Source organism: Aulostomus chinensis, chromosome 1 (assembly GCF_037954235.1).
Source record: "Aulostomus chinensis isolate RoL2024-O1b breed Wild chromosome 1, RoL_Achi_v1.0, whole genome shotgun sequence".
NCBI lineage: Eukaryota > Metazoa > Chordata > Actinopteri > Syngnathiformes > Aulostomidae > Aulostomus > Aulostomus chinensis.
The window spans coordinates 17,170,511-17,183,881 of record NC_141320.1 but is presented as its reverse complement, the minus strand read 5'-3'; the positions used below and the strand labels follow the sequence as shown (position 1 = coordinate 17,183,881).

The following is a 13,371-nucleotide window of genomic DNA, read 5'->3' as shown; positions in this document are numbered from 1 at the left end:
ATGTCATCATAAATATATGAAGGTCTTGTTTCAAAGTAACTTGTTATTTTGTTCTTGGTTGTCATGGTGACTCGTGGTATCAGGGCTCCATTGATGATGTCATTTTGTGGTGGTTGTGTACGTGTGACACTCAAGGTGAACACACTCACAGTTGATTGGACCAACTCAGATCAGCTGTTCTGAACCTGATACTCAGAGTTTCCATCTCAGTGTCAACTCAGGAGTGACTGAGGAGAAGAGTTTCAGAACAGCCACAGTTGGGGGACTTCCATCCAGCAGCCATTTTCTATCCCTGTAAGGAGTGAAGGGATCTGGAGCTGCTGGGTTCAGGTGGATCCAGAACACAAGATGGAGGTCAGTCAGGACCCCAGAAGGAGACCAGCATCTGGAAGGTGGAGATGCTTTAATCTGACACCGTTGTGTCAACAGTTCTGAAATCAGAACAAAAATAAACAGTAGTATTTCCACCTCACACTCCTGCATGTATTCAAGTGAACAGGAACACAGATTCATGCTCAACTTCTCCTGTGTGTTCATCCACAGTCACCAAACAACAACCAGACTGAAGAACTCCTTCATCCCCCGAGCCATTAAACTGTTAAACTCCTCACTGGAGGGGGGAGGGCCAACAGAAGGACTGTTGGAGAGGGCTGAGCACCATTAACTTGCCCCAATAACAACCGGACACTCGTGCAATAAAAGAGACTGTACATTATTATTATTATTATTATTATTTTAATTATTATTATTATTGTTGTTTTTATTATTATTATTATTATTATCATCATCATTATTTTATTATTTTTTATTATGAGCATTTATTTATGAGATTAATGTTTGTAATGAACAATGTTTGTTCATAATGTCTGTTTGCTCATAATAATTATCATGAGCATTTATTATTTTTTATTATTATTATTATATAATTCTTGTTACTACTGCTATTATTATTTTATTATAACTATTATATGTTTTATATTATATCATCATCATTATTATATTATATCATCATCATTATGCATATATACATAACCATCCAGGTACACACAGGCACCCGCACATATATATATATATATATATATATATATATATATATATATATGCATATATATATGTATGTATGTATATATATATATGCATATATATGTATATATATATATGCGTATGTATGTATATGTATGTATGTATATATATATGCATATATGTATGTATGTATGTATATATGTATGTATATATGTATGCATATATATATGTATGTATGTATATATATATGTATGTATGTATGTGTATGTATATATATATATATATATATATATATATATATATATATATATATATAGTCTTTGTTTTTTCTTCTTTGCTATTTTTAGTCTAATCTATGGTAACAGTGCTGTGAATGTATGTTGAGGAGAGTGCAATTTCCCTCGCGGAACGTCCAAAAGGGATTAATAAAGTAGTCTGTCTGTCTGTCTGTCTGTCCAAACCAGACAAAAGGAGGTTTGCTAGCATGGTATGCTGAGATAGAAAGGCTCTGTTTAAATTGAGTCCTTTTACCATTTCTTTCCTGGCTTCTTCAAGCGGTGCTGTCGTCACTTCCTGTGACCACGGGAGGGAAGGGGTCACCCTTCAGAATAAGTTTGAAATCATTGTTACTTCCTGTTCAACATGCCTTTAGCAGACCAACTCACTGACCTGCTCAGTGAGGTAGTGTGGCTCAGCGGTCTAAGGTGCTGGATTAAGGCTCCAGTCTCTGAGGAGGCGTGGGTTCAAATTTCACCACTGCCATCATGTCCCAGGTCTCTGGAGAGGTGTGGCAGGTATCTCCTCTCTGTGCTGGAGGTGTTGGCTGCTTTTATCACTCTGGGTAGAAAATGTCCTGAAAGAAAACCTTCACTGATGAGTCCATGGATCTCATTGATCTGTGCCATTTCCTGATCTTCAGGTTCTGTCTTTGATTTCTTTCTTTGATCTCTAAATTCTGTGCTGTGGTTTCCTTGGTCAGTCTTTGAATTCTGGTTCGTAATAAAAGAAGTCCCAGCATATTTCTGCAGACCATAGATAGGGATTTTACCAACTGCACCATAGCAACCCTCTTGCTGTCTGCTGCTGTGCCATTGAAAAGTAAGACAGCCTGGCAGTCTACACACAGAGATGAGGGGTCGGTTCAGAAGAGCGAGCAGGAGTCTGGGCAAGTCTTTTCATTCAGTCCCTGGTTCAAACAATTGTCTCCACCAACTTAAACATGGGTCTGGACCTGCACAGGTTCCAATTCCTGTCTTGGTCCCAAGGGTTTGTTGAACCAGAGAAGCTTCAAGTGGTGACGCTCATCCAACCCTGCATGAAGGTCAACCTCCATCATCTGCTGCTCATTAGCAGGGACTTAGCTCCAATGGTAGCATGCTAGCTTAGCATGTGAGAGGTAGAGGGATCCATGCCCTCCTTCTCAGAATACTTTAGCTTGTTCTGTTGATCAGAGGAGCTGCTGGGTGATGAATGCTGATGTTTGTCCACTGGTGTGATAAAGTGTCCCCTGTTACTGAGATGAGGATGAACACCTGCTCAGTTCAAAGCTGCAATCAAACCAGGGACTTTGAACCACACAGTGAAGGAGTTTGTCATCAAGATTTACGGCAGCTTTGAAACTTCCCACCATCTCCTGAATGTGGAGCAACTTGTCCTGCCAAAACTGTCCCCTCTTCCATTTTTAATAACACCTGTCCTGACTGGCAATCACGCTGGGCTGCAGCAGTGAAAGCACTGAATGCAGCCAGGATACACAATGACTCAGGCAACACAGGAATCTGTTGACTCAGCTGGAGAAGCAGAGGGTCCACCAAGACCACCAGACACCTTCATTCTTGATTCTTGATTTCAAGGGCAGCCCCTTGAGATGCACCATCTCATTTTGGAGGGGGTCCTGACAAATAATGACCAACAATACAACAATAATAAAAGTAGATTCTATTTTCAACACAAGGACACACATCATACACCCAGGTACAGGCCAACAATGTTCCCCAAAGCCCCCCCCCCCCCCCCCCCCACCATCCAGTATTATACAAAGTATGATCAGAGATCTCACTGCAGAAAAGGAGTGGGCCTGTGTTCACATACTCATACATTTACACACCCATCTAAATAAATACTGCTTCCATGTACCATTAAAGTACACAATGCATATTCATACACAAATATCCACATATTTACAGTACAGAGAACAAACAAGAACAAGTAGAGAGTGAATCCTGGAGAGAAAAGGGGAGGTGCATCAGAAACAAGAGCAGATGTTTGAAAATGCTTGATGATTTGAAGATGAAAAGGAAGAGAGAGACCCAAGTGAGGAGGAAAGGTTGTTCCAATCTGATGGAGCTTTAAATACAACCGGTCAAAGCAGAAGGCTGTCCCCACTGATCCTGGATCTGCTCGACCTTCCTGCCTGTTAAAAGGAAGGTGTTCATCACCACTGTTGCAGGATGTGCTGCTGGTGGAGAATTGTTGGGTGTAGATTCATTGAAGCAGTTTGGTGCTGGACCTGCTCTACTAGTAATGAGTCATGAGAGAACTTTGTTGTGATTTGGTTCTAACAAATAAAAATGACTTGACTTGATTTGGTGCCTCAGGAGGAGAAAATTTGGGCACAAAAGTTGGACAAGAGTGTTTGTGGAGGTTGTGGATCAAAGTTCTATTGATATACAACACAGAAAATAAAACAATGTGAAGCAGGCTAATGAACAATAAATCAAATATAAAAATGCTTTATCTTAAGATCTAGAATATCTTGTGAATATCTGGAGCTTCATTCCAGCAGCAGACCTCCTCAGGTGATGACTTCATATTTGACATGTTTACCATTCAATGAGACTCATTGTCAGTCCATTGAAATCTACTGGTGTTCCTGGTGAGTTGATTTAACAACATGAGCTGACAGAATCTACGTTCAGGTAGGAACCACCACATCCAGGGGTCTGGACCTTTGAGCAGGCAGAGCCATCAAAGTAGCAGACTAAGCTAGCAGACGTTAGCATTGAGAAGAAACTGATACCTGAGCCTACTTTTGGGTCTGGTCAAGTGATGACACAATAATATGACATCATTGTCAGACTGATGCCTGCTCAACACTGACCAAACACTGCCCTATTGCATTGTGGGAAATTTCTGCTTGGCTTGTGTCCATCACTACACACAAAGAAATTTATCTCATGCTGCCGTGACCCGGATTCGAACCGGGGTTGCTGCGGCCACAACACAGAGTACTAACCACTATACGATCACAGCTTCCTCGACAGCAGCTTGAGCTTCTATGTCTTTGTCTCATTGAGTGTTGCGGCGGAAAGCTGTTGAACAGCTGATGCGCGACTGCGGCGGCCCCTGATGCAGGAGACGGGCCAGGACCCGTTCAGAAGGTGGTGGATATTATTCTTGGTGTTTTTAGGGCATGTTCCCACCCATCTTCACGTGGGTGACAAAAATTGATTTTTTGTAAAGATTTCGGCGCGAGTTCGGCCTGTCAAATTCTGATCGGGGCCAGTTTGGTTGTGTTGTCTGCAGCGCCTGGCGCGCTCAGCGGGAGCGAGTCCGATCATTATAAAGGTGGGTCAAACAATTTAGGTTGAGACAAAGGACGGCACGGGCAGAGCAGACGCAGGTCTTCATTCCACCCGCAGAGCTGTAGAGCATGGATCATGTCAAGGACTAAATGAGGGGAAAGAGAGCAGGAGAGCAGGGCAGAGACAAAGACAGAGAATGCTCTCCTAAAACAAGGACTGTTCAGTCAATGGTAGAGCAGAGTGGCGCAGAGGAAGCGTGCTGGGCCCATAACCCAGAGGTCGATGGATCGAAACCATCTTCTGCTAGAAGAAGAAAAATAAAATGAACCAGTGTCTTTAGAAATGTGTGTCTGTTAAAAAGAGGTTCATAAGGATTTTGTCTTCCTCCACAATCACCAACCATTGTGAGAGTTAACAACAGTCCACTTTCTGACTGAAGCAAAAGTAGACTTCAAAAGGTTCTTCTGATTCAACATAGCAGCTAAATTTCCATTTCCATTTCCTGAACAGGACAGGTTAAAAAAAAGGGAATGTCATGACTTCGTCTGTATATTAGAATATGAACGACTAAAAATGTTCATGCCCAGTTTAAACTTAGAATTAAACTGAAAATACCCAAATCTCCCCTCTTCAATCCTGTCACTCAGTGTTGTAAACTGTTTCAAACAAATTCTACTGTTCAACAGTTCAAGTGTTTCCAGTGAAGCTGAATGTTCTCCTTTGCTTTCCTCAATTGGGTTTCTTTCATGTCCTCCTGAGATCAAAGACAGAATTCTAGGTACAAATAAATACACTATCAAAGCCCCCTGATGACATCATCATCAATTCTGACTTTGATCTGGAGGCTCTTGCTTTAATCTTGGCTTTGATCTGACTAATGTTTCCTGACAGGTTGCTGTTTGCACTCCAGAGCAACCAGTAGTTGATCCTATCAGACCAGTCTGATGAACGAAGCTTTTCATTATCAGTGGAATCACTGGGAAAAGAAACTCCTCCTGTCAGATGAAGGCTTCACTGTGTTGAGGAGGGTTTGTTCAGATGATTCTAGAAGAATAAATCAAAACCTCATCATTGAACATGAACATTAATCACTGATGACTGTTTTAACTGAACCTACTGGATACTGTGGTGCCTGGTGAGGAGACAACTTGGGTACAAAGTTGCAGAAGAGGGTTTTTGGAGAGGAGATTTAGATGAGATGGTTTCCAAATCAAATCGGTTGTCACAAGGGAAAGTCTGCATGGAAACACACACACACACACACACACATACACACACACACACACACACACACACACAGAGTCCTACTGACTAACCCATGTTTTTCTTCACTTAAACCACCACTGGAGTATTGAAAGAGATTGCATGAGACACCATCAACTTACATTAAAAACCCCTGACTGCCATTTATCCCCTCCTGGCTGCAGGAAATTAGACAGACCAGCCCCTAGAGCGGGGCTGCACGGTGGTGCAGTGGTCAGCACTGTGCCCTCACAGCAAGAAGGTCCCGGCTCGGGCGTGGGATCTTTCTGTGTGGAGTTTGCATGTTCTCCCCAGGCCTGTGTGGGTTCTCTCCAGGTACTCCGGCTTCCTCCCACTGTCCAAAGACATGCAATTAGGGGACTAGGCTGATTGATACTCTAAATTGACCGTAGATGTGAGTGTGAATGGTTGTTCGTCTCTGTATGTTGGCCCTGCGATGGACTGGCGACCTGTCCAGGGTGAACACCGCCTCTCGCCCGTAGATGCTGGGATAGGCTCCAGCCCCCCCCCCCCCCGTGACCCTTACTAGTAAGGAATAAGAGGAAGATGACGATGGATGGCCCATAGAGTGGAGGTGAGACCACAACCATGCTCTACAATCAATATTTACATCAAACCAGCACCATCTCAACAACTTAACCTGACTAAATATATACATGATTCCAGACTACTACACCAACTCAGTCATACATCCACATAATCATTCAATGAACCTCGCCTGTGATTGTACCCCCTCCCCCATCTGGGAGCAAAGGTTTGCACCTACAGCTCTTAAGGAGCTTCCTTGGGCCACTCTCCCCTTTTGGCTCCACCCCCTTTAAGGAAACCACCAGGAAGAGGTGAGGACTGACGTGACGACTGAAACTGCCACATTTACATGAGACAAACTTGACAAACACTAAATACCAGGCCTTGCACAGTGATTACCACTGACTGACACTGGGGTCTTCATTTTCCACAGGCAGGATGGCCGGTCCCCCTGTGCTTCCCAGGTCCCTCCCTGGCACACATGGCATAGAAAATGTTTCACATGTTTGCTGATTCAATAAACCTGACCATTAACATGTGTGTGTGCCTCTAATTTACATAAACTGTTCATACCAAGACAAATGCTACCTTCAATTAATCATTCATGTCATGGAACCCTTGGTCTCCATTACATTGGTCAACCAGAGAAGCTTCAACTGGTGACGCTCATTCAACCATGCATGAAGGTCAACCTGCATTATCTTCTGTTCTCCTTAACAGGGGAATTAGCTCAAATGGTAGAGCGCTCGCTTAGCATGTGAGAGGTAGAGGGATCGATGCCCTCATTCTCCAGAATACTTTAACTTGTTCTGTTGATCAGAGGAGCTGCTGGGTGACGAATGCTGATGTTTGTCCACTGGTGTGATAAAGTGTCCCCTGTTACTGAGATGTGAATGAACACCTGCTCAGGTCAAAGCTGCAGTCAAGTCATAACCCTGTAAAGCACCAAATAACAACAAAAGTTACACTTTACAAGTAGAACAGGTCCAGTTCAACACTCCTTAAATGAATTTACACCCAACAATTTTTCATGAGCAAGCACATCCTAGCTTAGGCCCAACTTTTCTTGGCGCTCTCCCAGATGCATGGGAGCTGCTGGGGAAGCGCTAGTTGGGCCTAAGCTAGGAGCTAAGCTAAGTTGGTCTGCACCAGCTAGTGAGGGTTGGCTAGCTCTCGCAGCTTTTGGTGCAGAGCCGCTGCAGTTCCAATTCAACATGGCATAGACTCACCTCCAACACAACAAGAAAACTACATTTAACACACTTATCAGTATCACTAAAGGAGGCAGAGGAGGAACAAAACATGTGGCACTCTGAGCAGGAGAGAGGAGAACAAGAGGGAGAAGCCATCGTTAGCTTAGCGTGTTTACAAGGCAGAAAGATTGTTGCTGCCAGAATGATGGTCTTTTAAACTTCAGCCAAATAAAGCAGTTAGGTATTAATTTTTGGTGGGTAATTAGTCAACGAAATAAGGAATTAGCAGGGAGGATCACACTTTAGCTAGCACAATGAAGCAAGGCTCTACGTTCAGCAACACAGAAAAAGGAGTTGAGGTCACACGCTTCCTGCAACCAGGGTCAAAAATCCAGGACGGACGAAGGGGAGGACAACAAAGACAAAGACACAAGAAACAGAGATAATAACCATAAACTCCATAACAACCATAACACATATTGCCCACACACACACACACACACACACACACACACACACACACACACACACACACACACACACACATTTTGTGAAACAACTCAGGAGTCATCAGGTGTTTTACTCAGAGGGATTCATTCATGATAAACGAGCATGGAGGAGACCCAGTAATCATCAACACAAGCGTCACATGAGCAGGTCACCACCCACTTTTATTGATTGGCTCTTGTAAGAGTCACTCCTAACGCCATCAGGAGGTCATTTTTTGTCCTGCCCTGTCTCAACTGTTGGAGCACAACTACAGCCTGAACTCTGCCACTACCTTATCCCTCCCTAACATCCTCATACAGACCCACTATCTGGACTAGCCTGACCCCCCTGACCCTCATCAGTCACTCCTAGTGCCTCACACTGGAGGGAATAGGAGCATCGGTGAACTCTGACTGTTGGGATGCACATCCATGTGATGAAGAGCTGTTTTAAACAGGGAATCATTTGACCTCTTGACATGTGTGGGCAGGTACAGAGGGACGATTCCATCATGAACAACAATATTAATAAACAAATGGGTCTTTAGCTTCTTTCTAAAGGTGTCCACAGCGTCCTCATGTCCAGTGGGAGAGCGTTCCAGAGTCTAGGAGCTGCAACCTGGAAGGTTCCCTCTCCTTCACTGAGGCTGAATCCCTGTGGTCAGTGAGGATAAGGGACCCCACAGGTGTCACTAAAGTGCTTTAGACTGCAAAGCACTCAGCTAATCAAGCTGGGATCAACTGCTGTGGTGATCAAGGTATCATCATATATAACAAACAAAGAAAACAAAGTTGAGGAAAGGCACACAAAGAAAGAACTATGAACATGAACAGAGCATCTTCTACACCAGATGTCACACGGCTCAGTAGACCTCTGGTTTGACCCCTAGCAGGTCCAGTCTCCAGGGTGCCCCCATCATTCTGCTCTTCAGTCACAGGACATGCAGCAGAATCCCGTAGCTCCTCTGCAGAAGAACATATGAGAGCGTCTGCTTGCTCTCCTCTGGCTGGACGTCGGGGAGAGTCTGTTTGCTCCTCTCTGGCTGGACGTAGGGGAGAGTCTGCTTGCTCTTCTCTGGCTGGACGTAGGGGAGAGTCTGTTTGCTCTTCTCTGGCTGGACGTAGGGGAGAGTCTGTTTGCTCTTCTCTGGCTGGACGTAGGGGAGAGTCTGCTTGCTCTCCTCTGGCTGGACGTAGGGGAGAGTCTGTTTGCTCTTCTCTGGCTGGACGTAGGGGAGAGTCTGTTTGCTCTTCTCTGGCTGGACGTAGGGGAGAGTCTGCTTGCTCTTCTCTGGCTGGACGTAGGGGAGAGTCTGTTTGCTCTCCTCTGGCTGGACGTAGGGGAGAGTCTGCTTGCTCTTCTCTGGCTGGACGTAGGGGAGAGTCTGCTTGCTCTTCTCTGGCTGGACGTAGGGGAGAGTCTGTTTGCTCTTCTCTGGCTGGACGTAGGGGAGAGTCTGTTTGCTCTTCAGAAGTTTGCTGGACCTTCACTTGAAGGTCATGATTTTCCTCTTTCAAACAGCTTTTTAAATCATGAAGATTTCCCAGGATTTCCCACTGAGCACTGCTCCTTTTCTTCTTTTGTGTTCTCACTGCACATAGAAGACTCTGAACTTCACCGTTCAGACTGCCAGTCTTTGTGGGGTCCTGGTCCTTCCTTGATTCGAGGTGGGCCAACTCTGCAGTGAAGGTCTCTGTCTCCTGAGATGCAGTAGAAACTCGTCTCCTCAAACATCCATTTTCTGCCTCTCTCTCCTCACTCTGGAACCTCAGCTGTTCAAGAGTCGTCTTCTTCTCAGTGAGTTCTTCTCTCATTTTGTTCTTCTCTGCCTGGATGGAGTTGAGCTCACACTTGAGGTCACACTTTTCCTTGTAAACCATCTTCACCTCAAGCTGAAGATTGTGGACTTGTGTGTTCAGGTCTCTGATCTGAGCCTGGTTCTCCTCCCTCACAGATTCAAGGTTGCCCACCATGGCAGACATGTTCTCTACCAGCTGATATGCAATGATCTTCTCTTGTCCAAGACTAGAAACCTGTCCCCACAAATTCTGGTTTTCTGTCCATCTCTTGTCACACAGAGACTGAAGCTGATCAAGTGCACTTTTCTTCTCAGTCAGGTCTTCCTCAAGACATTTCATCTCCACCTGTTCACTCTCCCTCAGAGACTGAACCTGGGTCAGCTCTTTTCTGAGCTCATTGTTCTCTCCATCAACCTTCCTCCCCTCACACTGAAGACTGTGGACTGTTGCGTTCAGGTCTTCTATCTGAGTCTGGTTCTTGTCCTGGACCGTTTTTAGGTTGGCCACCACAGCAGTGAGGTTCTGGAGCTCCTGGATTGCTCTTTTATTCTCATGTTCAAGAGTAGAAACTTGTTCCCTCAAATTCTGGTTTTCTGCATGTGTGTTGTCACACAGAGACTGAAGCTGCTCAAGTGCAGCTTTCTTCTCAGTCAGGTCCTCCTGCTCTGTCAGCCTGAGAGATGGAGGAGCAGGATCACATTGACCAGGATCATTCAGTGGATAAATCCAGCTCCTACTGAGATCCACCAGATCTCTGAATGCTCCAACTACACAATCCAATGGAGTCATAGCCTTCTGTCCTGGGTTGATCTGAAGATCTTGAGCCAGACTAAATCTCCTGGAACTGTCAAGTGTTTAAAGACCAAAACTGCCCCAGAAATGTGGAGTCTGGATTCTTTTCTAGAATGTGACGGCAGTGACAGTCCTGCAGAGTGACATCACTGACATGACTGGATGACTTCAGTCACATGACTGGATGACAGTGTAGATGCCAATGTAGAGGTTGGGGAAATAGTCTCTGAGAATCCAGCTTGAAGCCACGCCCTCCTTGTCCTTCTAAAACCCAAACAGAGACCATCAGTCTCCCTCCAATCCTGTACTTGGTTCAGTGTTGCTGTTCCATTTTGCAGCAGTAGGTGTCGCTGCGATACCAGGTTCAGTTCAAGATTCCCAACTCCAGCTAATGTTGGTGACCTCAGTGGCAGGTAAAATGGCGCTTCAGTGGATCATGTGATCAACTCATGTGTGTCCTCACTGCTCCACAGGTCTGTCAAATGTTCTGTAAAATAGTTGGACCCAGCAGAGCTGCTAGATTAGGAGTTGATGGGAGTTGTTGCAGATACCAGGGTCCAAAGTCCAGCTTGAACCTGGTTTGTGCAGTTCTTTGTCAAGCTAGCAGCCATTCTTTTCACTGCCAAGCTAAAGTGACTTCTGTCAACAAAGGTCAACATACAAAAGGATATTTCTACTGGCAGTTGAAGATTTTGATCAAACTCCTTTTTCAGAGCTGGAACCTTCCTCTTGTGTCAGCTTTCTGTTCCCATCTCTATGGTAACGGTCAGTTTTGACCCACGTCTTCAATCAGCTGTCAAATAAACTAAAACAATTTTCTATCCTCCAAGTTGTTTCCATCTCTTGGTGACCTTGTTAGGCTTCCTTATCATGGAAATATTGGTTTGAATATTTAGTTGTGGGCCTCTGGACCTTTTTTTAGTCACTAAACCCTGGATTTATTTTTTCAGCAACAGAACTTTAATACAAACACAAAATGAAAAGCAGAACAAGCCAGAACCCAAAATATGGATTTGCAAGGTCAAGCAAACCAAACCATCAGAAACCAACTACAAATTGTTTGAGTCATGACAAAGTCCAGGACCCACTTTTCACCCTACAATGTAAACCAATGGGAGGCTGTCTCCTCAGACACACATAGCCTCAAACTGACGCTTCTCTCGTCTACACTGTAACTCTCTCCACTTCACAAATAACTTCACTACATTCCTGACAAAAATGCCTACTAAAATGTTTACATTCTACTTTGACCACAATCTGGGGATTGATGAGCCTTTTTCAAACAACAAACTCCAAAAATCCTCTCTCCTCTCCACTCTGACAGAGAGCAGCGGGGGAGGGGCTCTTAGAGGCTCAGCTCTGATTCTCACTTGGTGTCACACTGAGGCTTCTACCTCCTAAACTACAAGTCCCACCGCTCTCATAAAATACATCCTTGGATTCAGGACGACTCCTGCTACTGGGCTGCAGTGGACAGAAGGAGGCTCAGGCCCAAACAACACTGCCTCCAGCTTTAATTAAGACCTCAGTTTTGTTCTCTGCCTCCATGACAGGTTAATGGACATCAACTGGTCCTGAGTCACCAGGAGACACAGAGATGTCCAGCTGAGTGACATCAGCAGGACTGTGGAGGTTTATACTGAGTCTCCTGACGACAAGTGGCAGTACAGAGATATTAAAGAGGGTCTGAGCTAAAACTGAACCTTGGGGAACTTCAACCTTTGATCTCAGAGTTCTGTTTTTAATCTTAGAATTCTTTCTTTGATCTCTCCTTGATTTCTCAATGATTTCTTTGTGGACTCCAATTGTCTTTTGTCTCTCAGTGAGACAAAGACAGAGCAGCTCCAACCTCAGCCTCCAGGAGGCCCTGATCCTCTAGTGGTCAGTCCTCTGTGTTGTGGCTGCAGCAACCCTGGTTTGAATCAGGGTCCCAGCAGCAACATTCCTACTGACTAGTGTTTGTTGTTCAACTGGACAGTTTGTCTGGTGAAGCTCTCTCAGACACTCCTTTCTTCATCCTGCCTTCAGGCTCAGCAGCATCAGAGTCAATGTGTCTGACTAGGACCAGAACCCTCAACCTGGAGGCTGTGGTGCAATGAGAACACAATCAGAGGCAACCAATCAGAGGAGGGTCTGTTTGACTCCTGAAAACTCCATTAAAGCTGAGAGGAACTTGTTCTTCATCTCCAAATTCCCTCCCTGCACGTTGTCTGTCCAGAAATCCTTCAAGTCCAAGTTGAACCTTAGACTAAAAGCTCCCAGTAGGTGATGCAGGCTCCACCTCACTCCTGGTTCTGGAACCTCACCAGTTCTTGCTCTCTCACCACTTGGATCTCATGTTCCTGACATCTCTGAGCTTGTTTCCTATCCACCTGTCTCATGTTGATGAGGTCATCCAGCCTGATGATCTCTAGGTTCTCCTTTGAGTGGTTCCCTCTGGGAGAGTTCTCCCTCTGTAACTTGTGTGTGTGTTTGCTCGTATCCTGTTTCTCCTTGACAGCACTTTAGTGTTTTTACCACTGGTGTCTCATCTGTGGTTCACCTTTTATTTTACTTCTTTGTCAAAGATGAAGGTGTTTGTGGTCATTCATCAATCATGTGATGGCTCATGTGACTGTGAGTCTGATGAAGAGCTTGTAGCGTCTCTCACTCTGAACACTTCAGGCTATTGAAGGTACTCAGATGTAGCCTGACTAGCTCAGTCGGTAGAGCATGAGACTCTTAATCTCAGGGTCGTGGGTTCAAGCCCCACGTTGGGCG

At 44.8% G+C, this 13,371-nt stretch overlaps 2 non-coding genes across 2 annotated transcripts; one reads left to right on the top strand and one right to left on the bottom strand.

The window, feature by feature from the left end:
* Positions 1-4,203: 4,203 nt before the first annotated feature.
* On the bottom strand, positions 4,204-4,275 carry trnah-gug (transfer RNA histidin (anticodon GUG)). The gene has a single exon. It is a non-coding gene; the product is annotated as a tRNA-His (tRNA).
* A 9,023-nt stretch (positions 4,276-13,298) lies between these two features.
* trnak-cuu (transfer RNA lysine (anticodon CUU)) lies at positions 13,299-13,371 on the top strand. The gene has a single exon. It is a non-coding gene; the product is annotated as a tRNA-Lys (tRNA).